The following is a 7,166-nucleotide window of genomic DNA, read 5'->3' as shown; positions in this document are numbered from 1 at the left end:
CAGAGGAAAAAAAAAAGGATTGTTGGGAAGGGTAGCTAATAAATGAAGTAGTATCTGGAGGCAGACATGGGGTCAAGGGAAGATTTGTTAAAAGAGGGAGAGACTACGCGTATTTGTATTTGTGAGAAGGATTCTGGAGAGTTAAGACAAATTGATGACCCAAGAGAAGGAGGGGATTATTGTGGGAGACAAGGCAGGAGGGACTAGAGTCCAGGGGCCAAGAGGCAGATTTAGACACCGAGAGGGGCATGAACAATGCATATATTAGGAAAGAAGACAGAGTGAGGGCAAGTTGTAAGTTAGTTGATAGAGTTGACATTGGGAAGATGAGGGAGTTCCTATTTGGTTCTATTTTCAGTGAAGTATGAGGTGAAGTCATTGGCTGAGAGAGAGGGCAGGAGACGTAGCAGGTGTACCAAGAGGAGGTGTGAAGTGTTTCTTTTGGAGAGCAAGAGGCTTGGATGGAAGTATTGAGTTTAAGTCAGACAGTTAAAGTTAGACCACTTAAACAGATCTGTTTTTCTCCTGCAAGTTCAGTTGCTTGGATGTGGCCATAGAAAAGCCAAGTTGAACCCAGGTGAGACTTTGTCCAGCAAGAGAAATATAGGGCCAGGGCCAGAGGAGTTAAGAATCTTTCAAGTGATTATTATAATACTGGGCCGTGAGATTTAAGCTTGGACAAGGAAGAAAATGAGAGGACATATCAGAACAATGAAAAAGTAGTGGCCAGTGAATAGGAGGTCTTAACGATGTGAAAGAAAGGCAGGCATGGAATATCTAGAGCAGGTGAGCTGGAAGAAGAGGAGGTATTAGAGGAGGTATTAGAAATCCTGCTTGGTTGATGTGTCACTACTTTATATATATGGTTGCGTTGGATTGGCTAGTTTCTTATTAGGGAACTTTGCATTTATGTTCATAAGAGACATTAGTCTGAAGTTTTCCTTTGTTGTAATGTCTTTATTTTGATATTAAGGTCATTCTGGCCTCATAGACTAAGTTAGAAAATTTTTCCTGTGCTTTTTTTTCTTGAAGACATTGTGGAGAATTGATGTTATTTCTCCTTAAATGTTTGGTAGAATTCACCAGCAAAATTATCTGGACCTGATGCTTTCTTTTTTGGAAGCTTATTAATTATTGATTAGTTTCTTTAATAGATGTAGGCCTGTTCAGGTTATCTGAGTGGAATGCTTGAGATTGTGATTTTTGTGAAAATCTTGATCATGGCAAGGTCAGTGATGACTATATGCTCAGCTACCTCAAACTACTTTCTGGGGGTGATTTTCTCTATATACAAGTATATAGTACATATATTGGTACTCATTCATTTAATTGGTATTTATCGGGAAGACATACAAGATTTTAAGAAAAGAAATCCTTGCCCTTTTGGACTTGACATTCTGATGGAAGGGGGTGGTGAAGACAATGAATTCCTAGGAAAAAAAGTGAAAGATATATTTCTTATTCTATATGATGTGCTATGGGAAGTAAAAAGTTAGAGTCATGAGGTAGTAATTATTGTAGTCAGGGGGCCACATTTGGGTTGGCAAGCAGGATAGGCTTCTTTGAACCGAGACTTGAATAACGCAAAAGAATGACCTCTGCAGACCTCTGAATGAGGAACATTCTAAGCAAGGAAAATTGTGGGGAGGTGAGTGAAGGAAAAATAAGTCTATATTTTGAGTACCTACCAAGAGCCTTGTGTATATTCTAAGTATTTGATTTACACTGTTTCATTTTATCCTCATGCAAACCTAAAGAGTAGAAAATGTTACTACTGCTGAATACTGAAAAGGAATCAGACCACAGTCTGGTTACATAAATTGCCCTGGATCACAGAGCTGGTGTGTGTGGTAGAGCAAAGACTCAGCTCAGGCAGGGCAGCCTCAGCGGCCATCACCCAGCTCCTAGCTCCAGGGTCCCTTCCAACTCAGAGACGCTGTGTTTATCTAATGATGTTACTGACACAGTAAAAGCTATGCCAGAAGTAAACAGCTAACAGAATAATAAATGAGAGACCTCCCATCACATGACTCACATTTTGTGAATGCTGCCTTTTATGAGGGCAGCATGTGGTATTATGGTGTCCTGTTGTTGGACGCACCATAATGCTTGCCCACCAGAAGCCAGTACACAGAAAACCAGAATGCCACAGACTATCCCATGACACATAGAACCGTGTGAAGTACATGCTGCTAAAAAGACAGAGATATGTAGAGACTTACATTTTCTTTGCTACATTTCTTTGTTTCTTTGGAACCTTAAAAATGTTCTTCAGAGATTCTGCCTTGGTAGCATATCAGTAATCTGTCCCTACTCACAGACAGCAGCTTTGCTCACTCATCCGCTGCCCCCTCTGGCTGTCTACACCTTTCACTTGAATAGAGTGAATAGAGAAGCGTCTCCTAGGTGTTATAATTAACTCAGAGGCACATAGATTCCCAGAGAAGCAGGTCTACGTGGGAAAAAAATGGGGAGACAGAATCATTCAGCTCTTTCTAGTTATTCTATTTTATTCTTTAGGGACTTCCTGGTTCCTGGGAGTTGGTATGTGGTTGTCTGGCTCATTCTTACTTTCTCCTCGAGTTGGTATCTGATATTTCACCTCTTAGGTGTGAGACGTCATGTGTCTTCCCCATTACTCGGGAAACAATTAATATTTGAGAATCTAATGTTCCCTGTATTGATGAACTATAATAAAAATAAATCATTGGACAAATTTAACTTAAATCTTTTAAAATTCTTTCTCCTTCTGAGTTTCAGTTAGACAACAAGACATAGTTTTAAGATTTTTTTTCTGGTCAAGTCTTAGGTATGGTGCTAAATTCCCTTTATTTTAGCAAAGAAATCCCAATAAATTGCTGGTGTCCATGTCAACAGTTGGTATCTTCTACAGAATTGGAAGTAGAGGTAGGAAGAGAATATATTACATTCCGGAGTGGCAAGATATCAAGGCGAGGTAACTATAAAGAAATAAGAGGCACTTGTGTAGGGAAAATGGGAGTAAATGTTTTAGTATTCCTGTGCTGGTTGTTGGTGGATATTTTGCATTTCTGTAAAGGTCACTGTGTGTTTTGAAGGTGTTGAAAGTAAGAGAAAAAATTACAAAATGATTTTTTTTTCTTAAATACATGTTGTAGATGGGGGCAGTTCAGAAGTAAACTTGAATAAATACAACTATTTTTCTTTAAACAAGTAAAACGGACTAAGCAGTCTAAAATCTGGACTTTCCTTGAGTACCAGGAGAGGTCAGGCAGGACACATTAATCAAGAAGGAGGCATGAACAGGATAGAATATCTGAATAGAGGAGCTAAAACAAGATATAGGAATTGAAGGGGAGAGACAGGGAAGCATGCAATCAAGGTGAGGGGGGAGAGAAGATGGGATGCAAAAACTGAGTGGGAAAGATAAGACACAAAGGAATCATGGAATAGGAGAAGGTACAGGCGAATGCTTGAGAGAGATTTTCCCTCCTGCTCGGGAAGGCTGCTTGGAGCCAGTGCCCTTGAAAGATGAGGAGGGTGGACTCACAAAGAAGAGGAAAGGGTACTGTGGTCAGAGGCAGCAAGAGCAAGGAAAGCATGATAGTGATATTAAAATACAGGAAAGGATGTCCTAGAACATATGAGAATAGATGCTTTGGTGCCGAAAGAAGGCATGAAAAGGAGCCATGTGTAAGCAAAGACTTGAGGAGTGGGTAAACATTTGCCAGATGGGGAAGGGTTGGAAGGCACACAGAAAGTAAATCCAAAGATTCAGAAGCATTCATTCATTCATACTTCAGAATGTAGTAACTGAGTGTGTACTCTATTCAAGGCCCAATGCCAAGTGGAGGGATATAGGGATGAATGAGTAAGATCCCAAACCTGTACTTCATGTAGCTTACATTTTTAATGAGGGAGAAAGACATTATTTGCAGTTTTATAAGTGCTAAGTAAAGAGAACATATAACAGGAAAATCGGACCTATTCTGGAGGGCCCAGGTCTTTTTCTTAAAGTAGTGCAATTAGCTAGTCTAAGTATAGAGATGAGAAGTGAGAGAATCCTTGAAGCTGAGGCAGCAATAGTGCTAAGTCTGTGATGTGCGAAGGCTCACAGTACCTTCCTGGAACTGAAGGGAGGTCATGAGGCTGAGACACACACAGGGAGGAAGAGAGTATCACAAGATGGAGCTTGAGGGTGGGCAAGAGCCATCTTCAGGGTTTTAGTCTCTATGATAAGAGCAAAGAGGGTAGTTTTGAACTGGACAGTGACATGATCAGTTCATTATTTTTAGAAAGATTTCTCTGGCTGCACTTTAAAGATTCTATTAGAATGGGTTAGACTCAGGACGGAAGAGTAGAGTGTGGGAGTCCAGGCAGTAGACAATGGCCATTTGGGTGGGGGATATGGCAGAAGGGGCAGAGAAGTTGATGGTTTTGAAAGGTATTTAGGAGTAGTAAAGAAAAAAAATCATGATGACTGATTGAATATGGGTGAGTGAGGACAGGTCAGTTTCAAGGCTTGATTTTCTGAGTAGTTTGAGCAACTAAATGAGCACTGTTGCCATCCACTGTGATGAGGAACAGTATAGGAATATAAGAGAAGCTTAAGGATTAGGGGCTATAGTCATGGATTAATTTTGACCGTGTTGGGTTTAGAATTTCTGTTAGTAGGAACATCAAGCTTGGATCTCAGAGGAGAGAACTGGAGTTGGGATATAAATTTAGAGCTCATAGGTTATGGATGAAACCAAGAGAGTGAACGAGATCCTCCAAGGAGGAAATGTCAACAGAGGGGAGAAGGGACCTACAATAGGGATGTGGGCCCCATTGCACTGAGCTCACAGAAACACGTGATGGATAGGCAGAGGCAGGTGAGCTGACAGAGGAGAGAGAGAAATAGCCTGGAGAGCCTCAGTTGTGATGAATACCAAAGCAGGTCTGAGTTTTGGAAATCAAGGGGAGAGAACATTTCCACCTAGAGAGAATGGTCAGATGTATAACATGCAGTTGAAAGGTCAAGTTGATTAAAGATTTGGAAGTGTCCATTTGATCATCAATGAAGAGGTCATTGAGGATCACAGTGAGACCCATTTAGGTGGAGTGGAGGGGACAAAAGCCAGACTGGAGTGAGTTGAGGAGTAAGTAGATGGGAGGTGAGGAGATGAAGACAGTGTGTATATGCAATACTTCCAAGAGATTTTGTTGCAGAGGAAAGTGGAGAAGTGAGAAAGGAACTAGAAGAAAGAAATAGGGTCAAGAGACAGTTTTAAGAAAGGATGCAGTAGAATGGGAGATATTGGGGATAAAGTGGGAGAAAAGGAGTCCACTGTATAACTGTTCTAAGAAGGGAGGGGATGGTACTTAAAACTGGGCTGAGGAGGTGGCCCTGAAATTAGATTGGAGGAGCACCTCTGCATTGGAAGGATGAATATGGCTTGGCAACAGGAATAGGAGGCCATTTCCATCTGGTGGCATCTAGTTTTTCTTTTAAGCAGGATAGGAGGTGATCTTCTAGGGCCAAAAGGCAGTGAATCAAGATTTGAGGAGAGCAGAGAAAATATGAAATGAAATATAGAGAGTGAGCAAGTTGACTGCATAACTCCAGCTCCAAAGGCCCAGTAGGGCTATGGTTGGGAATTTATAGTGGTACCATCTTCTTGCAAGTGTGGAGTAGTGAGATGTTGGGTTCGTTCAGGTTGTTTCTTTCCACTCAAGGGTGACAGGGAACAGGAGATGGCAAAGAAGCTTAGAGTGGTGTGAAGAGAGTGGACAAAAAGATAGATTATGAATTTTTGTTTCCTTGGGAGGGAAGTAGGGGCTAATGTATATGGAAGAAATAAAAGATCAGAGTACTGGAGGTCCCATATGGTTAAATAAGAAAAGCCAGAAGATCAGAAGGGAGTTGCTTGACTTGATGAGTGAATGTGAGTAGTTTGGGGATTTTCCAGAGGGAGGCAATGAACAAAGTGGAGGGGAGGAGAAAGCACCAGAGCACTGGAGTCAGTATATTGGAGGCATCATCCATATGGACATTGACATCTGCCAGGAATGTCATAAGAGTTGGGTGGATAGAGAAGAGGAGCCAGAATTGTAATGAAGGAGGTCAGTGGAGGACAGCAGTAGGTATGGGGAATAGCAGAAGAGCATGAATCTCAGAGAAGAAGAGCTTTCTACAAGAGGATAAGCAGCAGAACTTAAGTTCTGAAAGTCCTGTGAGAGGGTAGGTCTACTCACAGGAGAGTTTCCTGGGAAGTGCTGTGATTAGGAAGCGAAAGATTTCAGTGTAAAGTGCAGGTCCAGATGTCAAGTTAGAATAAACAGTTGTCTCCAAGGATCCACAGAATACAAGTGAAGGCACCTAACAACCCACGGGGATCTTCCCCAGGAGCTGAGGTCTGGATGAGGGCAGCTGGATAATTTAACCCACCAGATGGTACCATTTAAAACATGGAGTCTTATATTGTTCTTTTGAAATAGGTGTATGATTCCTGTAAGATCTTTGTTACCTTGCTAGCTGACAAGATACTTGCTATTTTACCTGCTCCCCATCTATTAAAAATGAGGTAAGCAGGAGGCCCGGGCTACTCTCAGCCATGTTGCTCTGAAGTAGTGATACCAGTTATAATCAGGATGGTGGTTTGCTACAGTTCTGTAGAAAGGCACAGTGTCACAGTCCAGAGACCAAATAATGAGAGTAGGGAACTGACGGGAAACAATTCATTGGCCTTCCACTGCTGTGAACAAGACTGGGAGAAAGCCTTGTAAGAGTCACAGAACTTTCCAGAGAGAGCATAGACACTGCCAATGTATTCATTCTTAACTCCATCCTGTTTCCTATTCTAATGTGACAGCAAGGGAGGATGCCCAGGAAAACCACTTAAACCTATTGCAGGGAACAAAACACTAAAAATCTCTTACATTGAAAAAGAACTAGAAAATCCACAGAATGCATTTCCTTCTCAAGGGATCCTAATCCTGACTTAGTAGTTGATATATTTATAGTGGAGATTTTGCATTTGGAGCATTTTTGAGTGTCCAATCCAAATATTTTACAGTTTCATTTATCTTATGTAGGTAATTACTATTTTATTTTTACTCAATCTTGAGATTAAAATAAATTACTTCATTAACAGAAATCAGCCTTTTCTGATAACTAGCTGGTGTTTCACCCAGTGAGATTTATC

Source organism: Meles meles, chromosome 18 (genome assembly GCF_922984935.1).
Source record: "Meles meles chromosome 18, mMelMel3.1 paternal haplotype, whole genome shotgun sequence".
In the NCBI taxonomy this organism is placed as follows: Eukaryota; Metazoa; Chordata; class Mammalia; order Carnivora; family Mustelidae; genus Meles; species Meles meles.
The sequence above is the reverse complement of the archived record's forward strand: the minus strand, read 5'-3'. Positions refer to the sequence as shown.